Source organism: Sturnus vulgaris, chromosome W, assembly GCF_052056855.1.
Source record: "Sturnus vulgaris isolate bStuVul1 chromosome W, bStuVul1.hap1, whole genome shotgun sequence".
NCBI lineage: Eukaryota > Metazoa > Chordata > Aves > Passeriformes > Sturnidae > Sturnus > Sturnus vulgaris.
This window is the reverse complement of record NC_142282.1, coordinates 26,318,536-26,326,240: the sequence shown is the minus strand read 5'-3', so window position 1 is coordinate 26,326,240 and position 7,705 is coordinate 26,318,536.

Here is a 7,705-nt window from a genome sequence, read left to right as displayed (position 1 = left end):
GTATAATAATAAATAAAGGGTTCTGGTGATGGGAAAACATGCAAGGGGGAATTAAAGGGGGGTAGCCTATAGTTTTGAATAGACAAGCATGCAAAATTTATAACTTTTAGGAATGATATCTACAAGATTTATGTATCTGTATTGTCTTGAAGAATGTGTACCTCTGCACGTAGACTACTTTGTAAAAAGGTATAAAAACTTGACGAAAAAGGGAACTGTGGGACCCTGACTTTGGACGCTAGTCCGCAGGTTCCCCAGGCCCTGAATAAAGCACCGCATAAACTGACACTCTGTTAGTTTGTGTTCTGTTTGGGGCATCGGGCAACAGTTTTCTGGCGACCCAGATGGGACTCCGGAGGCGGCAGGGGCGGTTCGTGGGCTGATCCACTCCACGCCGGCACCAGGTGATTTCTGGGGAGGACATCAACCCGTGCCCGACCCCGCGCCTGACGGACGACCAGGAGGTAAGCCCGAAGGTGCTTTATTCCTTTTATCGAGGGAAAGGGGGGCCTGAAGATTAAGTCGGAACGGCGTTTCCGCACGGGGGTCACAGACGTCTTTAAGGTTTTGGAAAAGCCTAGGCGCTGACCGTCAGACGCAGCAGTGACTGCGCAGGTTCAGCACTTGCCACTCGCAGAGACGAGAAAGGCAAGATTTGTGGAAAGGGTGTGAGTGTAAAGGGTGTGAGTGTTGTGTGTGGTGTGTATTGTGTAAGAAAAAAAAAAAAAAAAAAAAGTGTAATGATGCCTTTAAAAACGTTTAAAACTCTAGCAAGTTCCGGGATGGAAATCCCGGACGATTCACCATTGGGCTGTTTATTACAACACTGGAATGCGGGGAACTTTGGTCAAGAATTAAGTAAAAGGAAATTGATTGATTTCTGTAATCATGTATGGCCTTTATACGAACCCGATGGTATGCAATGGCCTAGGAACGGTACACTGAATCCTGACATTGTTACACCTTTGATGCATTTCTTGCAAAGTAATGAAAAATGGGATGAAATACCGTATCTAGACCTCTTTTATTATTAGAAAGAAATTACAAAAATTGGAGGGAGAAGATACTCGGAATTTAGATAAACTATTAGAAGTTGCGTGGAAGGTATATAATAACAGGGAAAAAGAAACGGCCAGGAAACAACAGGCTACTATGTTAGCAGTGTTACAGCAAGTGGCTGGAAATAATATGAGAGGAGGGAGCCGTGGACGTGGACGAGGAAAGGGAAGAGGAATAGCAAAGGGGGAAATGCCAATGGGGGCGGGAGGACTCATGGGACAATTGAATATGGGAAGAGGAAGAATGCAGCTGGGGATAGATCAATGTGCTCTATGTAAAAATAGAGGACATTGGAAAAATGAGTGTCCTCTCAACCAAGGAATGGGTTTTGGGGGAGGAATTATAGCCAGTGGGGATGGAAATCAGGGACTGATGAATAATACAGGTGCTTTCCCGGGAAATCCACAAGGCCTTTATGATGGGGAATTACCAGAATCAGAGCTGACTAGACCAGGATTTAAAGGTAATAATGGAAGTAGATGGGGAACCGTTAGAATTTAGAGTAGATACTGGGGCATCATTCTCAGCTGTCAACACTAAGATAGGACCTTTGAGTGATTCTACTATTCAAGTAGTGGGAGTTACGGGACAAGTTGAGGAACGAACATTTTTGCGGCCATTAGATATAAAATTTGGGGGGAAGGAATTTGACCATCGATTTTTATATATGCCAAATAGCCCAGAATCACTATTTGGGAGGGATTTATTGTCAATGTTAGAAGCAAAGATAATATTTGAAAAAGGTAGAGTAAGATTGGAATTTCCCGAGGAGAATATTGCTAAGCTGTTTGTAGTGAAAGAAGTAGAAGCAGTAGAAATACCACAAGAAATAGAGCAAGCTGTAGTACCATGGGTATGGGAAACAGGAGTACCTGGAAAATCAAAAGCGGCACAACCGGTTGTAATAGAACTAAAAGAAGGAGCCTCCCCAGTAAGGGTAAAACAATATCCTTTGAAATTGGAAGCACGAATAGGAATAGCACCTATGATTGAACAATTTCTTAGCTTAGGAATTTTACAGGAATGTGAGTCAGAATTCAATACTCCGATATTCCCAGTTAGAAAGCCAAATGGTAAGTATAGATTAGTTCAAGATTTAAGAGCAATTAATAATATCACTAAAGATATACACCCAGTAGTAGCTAATCCGTATACATTGTTGACAGCTGTGTCGGAAAAGTTTAAGTGGTTCACAGTGATTGATTTGAAAGATGCATTTTTCTGTATCCCCTTGGCACTTGAAAGTAGGAAATACTTTGCCTTTGAGTGGGAGAACCCAGACACGGGATGCAAGAAGCAGCTCACCTGGACGCGTCTACCACAAGGATTCAAAAACTCACCAACTATTTTTGGAAATCAATTGGCTCGAGAGTTAGAAGAATGGAAGATGACTCAGGTAAAAGAATCACCTTTTTTATATGTTCTCCTACAATATGTTGATGATATCTTTATAGCCTCCGCAGAAAAGGATGTTTGCCTTAGACTCACCATTGAATTACTTAATATGCTGGGACAAGCTGGATACCGAGTATCGAAAGAAAAAGCTCAGCTGGTAAGAACCCAAGTGATTTACTTAGGCTGCGAAATTTCACAAGGGGTGCGAAAGTTAGGAATCAATCGAGTACAAGCAATTTGCACCATACCCACACCACGAAATCCGCAAGAGTTAAGATCCTTTTTGGGCATGATAGGGTGGTGCCGCTTGTGGATTCCGGAATTTGGACTGAAAGCAAAACCCTTGTATGAAGCAGCCAAAAGCCCTGTGTTTCAGTGGGGACAAACGCAAGAAAAGGCATTTCAGAGTCTGAAACAAGCTTTAAAGGAAGCCCCAGCACTAGGATTGCCAGATCTCACAAAACCTTTTCAACTATACGTAAATGAAAGACAGAGACTGGCAATAGGGGTTCTCACCCAAAAATTGGGCTCATGGAAGCGCCCGGTGGGGTACTTCTCAAAGCAGCTAGACTCTGTAAGTGCCGGATGGCCCAGTTGTCTTAGGGCTGTGGCAGCAACAGTGCTCCTAATTCGAGAAGCCAGAAAATTGACTTTGGGAAAAAGGATGGAAGTATTTGTTCCCCATATGGTCATTGCAGTTTTGGAACAAAAAGGGGGGCATTGGCTCTCGTCGAGTCGCATGTTACAATATCAGGCACTCCTCCGAGAACAGGATGACATTGAATTAAAAATAACCAATCATCTTAATCCAGCAGAATTTCTTAGGAGCAGCAGCCAGGAAGAAGGAGGCGAATTGACACATGATTGCGTAGAAATCATTGAACAGGTGTATGCCAGCCGGAAGGACCTGAAAGATGAGCCTTTGAAAAATCCGGAATGGGAACTGTTTACAGATGGATCCAGCTTTGTGGAAAACGGAATCAGGTATGCGGGATACGCAGTAGTGACTTTGACACAAATAATAGAAGCTCGAGCTTTAACCCCGGGAACTTCAGCCCAGAAAGCCGAGATACAAGCTCTGGTAAGAGCCTTAGAATTGAGTCAGGGGAAAAGAGTAAACATTTGGACTGATTCAAAATATGCCTTTGGAGTAATACATGTACATGGAGCACTGTGGAAAGAAAGAGGACTGTTGAATTCTCAAGGATCAGAAATTAAGCACAAAGAACAAATATTAGCACTATTGGAAGCAGTGCATAAACCTCAGGCAGTAGCAGTGATGCATGTAAAAGGACATCAAAAGGAAGAGGGAAAAGCGTTCCAAGGAAACCAGCTGGCTGACAGAGTTGCCAAACAGGTTGCTCGAGAGGTATGGACACAATTAGCTTTATTGCCAGTGCGAATTAACCCTGCCACTTCTTTTCTTGAGCAGAAACCATGGTATACACATGAAGATGAGAAGCTTGCTCAATTTGTTCAGGCCCAGAAGAACGAAAAAGGATGGTATGTCACAGCTGAAGGTCAGGTTGTATTGCCAACAAAAGTAATGAAAGCAATTTTAGAAATCGAACATAACAAGTGCCATTGGGGAGCAGACGCATTGGTACAATTTTTAAAACGTGAGATAATTTCCAATCAGATGTTTACAATGGCAAAACGGATTAACGCCATGTGTCCAGTCTGTATTAAAAATAACCCAGTGACACGAAGGCAAATACAACTAGGAAAGTTACAAAGTGGGGCCGCAACCAGGAGACTATTGGCAAATAGATTTCTCAGAGCTACCAAAAGCACAAGGGTACCGTTATTTACTGGTGTATGTGTGTACCTTTTCAGGGTGGCCAGAAGCGTTCCCATGCAGGACTAACCAAGCAAAGGAAGTAATTAAAACTTTACTACGGGAAATCATCCCTAGATTTGGAATCCCATTAGGAATGTCCTCAGATAGAGGACCTCACTTTGTAGCTAGAGTAGTCCAAGAGGTAGCCAGAGTGTTAGGGATAGTTTGGAATCTCCATACGCCCTGGAGACCACAATCTAGTGGCCAAGTGGAACGGATGAATTAGACATTAAAAGGGCAGATTAAGAAAATTTGTCAGGAAGCGAAGATACAGTGGCCTCAGGCACTACCTCTAGCCTTGCTAAGAATCAGGATTAAACCCAGAGAAAGGATAGGAGTAAGTCCATACGAAATTTTGTATGGCAAACCATATCATGCTACAACCTACAAAGGGGACCCTCACTTAGTAGGAGATCAAGTATTGTTGAGTTACATTTTGTCTTTAAATAAAGTCCTTACAGTGCTGCGAGGAGCATTGCAGTGGAACCGGCCTCTGCCCTTGGAGAATCCTGTCCATGACATACAGCCAGGAGATCAAGTATATGTGAAAAACTGGAATACGGAACCCTTGAAAGAAGTATGGGACGGTCCTCACCAGGTGATTATGACTACCTACACGGCAGTGAAAGTCCAAGGGATCGAAAACTGGATTCACTACACTCGAATCAAGAAGGTCCCGTCAAGATGGGAAGTACAGCCTCTGTCAGCAACAAAGCTGGTGTTCAGGGCAAGGCCTTAGTTCTTTTAACATTAGTCTGTATAATGCAGGTGGGAGAAGCATTTGTTAAAATTACAGTTCCGGAGCCAGATGTAATGGTGCCTGAGGGTGCGGGAGTAAATTTAACCTGTTTGTTTTCTGACAACCAGAGAACTGGATTAAAAGAAGTACATGCAGCCTGGAGACAAATCACCACAGACGAGGTATTTACAGAAGGAATTGTGACACTTTGGGATATGGAACAGCAAAGAGGTAACACCACATTGACAATATCTCATATGCAAGCTGATCAGGTAGGACAATTCTCATGCATTGTGCGGATTAGAGAAAGTTTTGATTATGGGAACATAAATGTAGGTATTCTAAAAGAGAATGGGAGAACATGGCAGGTGACAGAAGCTGGAAAAACACAACAAGAATTGGGACAAGAAAATTTAATAGTGGGATTAGTTAGGGATTTTGGACAAGTACAAAATACTACGTCCATCACTGCATGTTTACCTTTACCTAAAGCGGTGGGAGATCCAATACCATGGGGCATCATTCCCGTTGGGGAAATGCCTCCGGTAACTATAAATGGGACAAAAAGATGTAATAAAGAAGTACGGAATCATACTAAGATGATAGAGGAAACCTATACAGTTCGAGGGAAATGGTCAACACCGGGACAAAAGAGTGAGTGCCTAAAATTACTAAATCTAGTTTTTACAAGAATTGGACGGTTCAAGAATGTAGGATGGTGTACTTATGACATAAGACAAAAAAGACAAAAACCAGTCACAGAATTTTCTTATGAGATAGTATGTCAAGAAGGGAAGGAAGAATGGGAACATTGGAAAACGATTTGGGGTCCTAGTTTGTTAGAACCTTACAGTTACATAGGACCAGTACATTGGTGTGTCGAATGGTCAGGCCAGAGAGAGCAAGAACATCTAGGAGTGTTAGGAACTGAAATAGTAAGACGGGATCGAGTGACCCTCACACCTAGCTGGAATTGTAGCAAAATCATCACCTGTGATACCCCTGAATCCCAAATTGGTTTAGTGCCAGTACGGATACTATTAAAATGGGGCTGTGAATGTCAAAGGTATAATCATACAATAACAGGTGAAATAAAAGGGGCATGGAAAGATTGTCAGACGACTACCATCAGGAGTCCAGGGCATTCCGTGTGGGTAATGGGGCACGGACAGTGGACTACTCATATGCCTATTAATGGCCCGGTCACACAGATTACTTTAGGAGTCCCTACACTTTGCCCTTTTTGGAAACAGTCTAAATTAACGCAGAAAGAGATGCAGTCACGAACAAAGAGAGAAACAAATGAAGTGGCAGAAGAACTAGGATTGGGAGATGAAGATGAATGGCATGAACCCTCATCAGGAGTTAAATTTGGATGGGTATTGGAGTCCTTGTTTGCACCAATTTCTACGTATAGAAACCGGGAGATGCTGTACAAATTAGTAGGACAAACTGAGAGGCTAGCCGCAGTTACAAGGAAAGGATTTAGGGATCTAAACTTACAGTTGCAGGCAACGACAAGAATGACAATTCAAAATAGAATGGCATTAGATTTGCTTTTATTAAAAGAACATGGAGTCTGTGGGTACCTCCAAGGAAAGGTTGACCATTGCTGCGTACATATCCCAAATGTCACAGAAGAAGTAGAAAAAGACATAAGTCAATTAGAACAAATTGAAACAAAAGTGCATGAAGTCCAGGAGGAAGCTGAACATAACTGGGTAGGAGCACTGTTTAGTTCCCTAGGAATCCAAGTCTCTGGTTGGATATTATCAATTGTACAATATGTAATAATGATTGTATTGATTATTGTAGTATGCATGATTATGTATAGATGTCTTTTAGGAATGATTGCCAGAGAAGGAACTCATACTCGACGTGTTATGAGAGCACTGACCCGGAAAGAAGTAATCCTGCCAACTCGAAAAGAAGACTCACCATCCTACTTAGAAACCATAACTTGAAGAATTGAGCATCCTTACAGAAAATCTGAAGAATGCTCAAAAGGGGGGAGTTGATACCGAAATAATGAGAAAAAGAACTAATGTAGATATAGTAGTAGTCATGCTAAGGCTTAGAAAACTGCAGTTCTCGGACAGGCCCTGGGAACCAGCCCTGGGAATGAGCTGGGGACTGTGGAAACAATAATTAAAGATAATTAAAGAATTTAGTGGAGCATATAGAACATCTAGAAACTTTCAGGATAAGGCTAAAGTATAATAATAAATAAAGGGTTCTGGTGATGGGAAAACATGCAAGGGGGAATTAAAGGGGGGTAGCCTATAGTTTTAAATAGACAAGCATGCAAAATTTATAACTTATAGGAATGATATCTACAAGATTTATGTATCTGTATTGTCTTGAAGAATGTGTACCTCTGCACGTAGACTACTTTGTAAAAAGGTATAAAAAACTTGACGAAAAAGGGAACTGTGGGACCCTGACTTTGGACGCTAGTCCGCAGGTTCCCCGGGCCCTGAATAAAGCACCGCATAAACTGACACTCTGTTAGTTTGTGTTCTGTTTGGGGCATCGGGCAACAATGCCACTACCCGGAACACCATCTTGGGCCTAGAAAAACAAGTCCTTTGGAGGCATGGTACCCCTGAGAGAATTGAATCAGACAATGGAACCCATTTCAAGAACGGCCTTATCAACACCTGGGCCAAAGA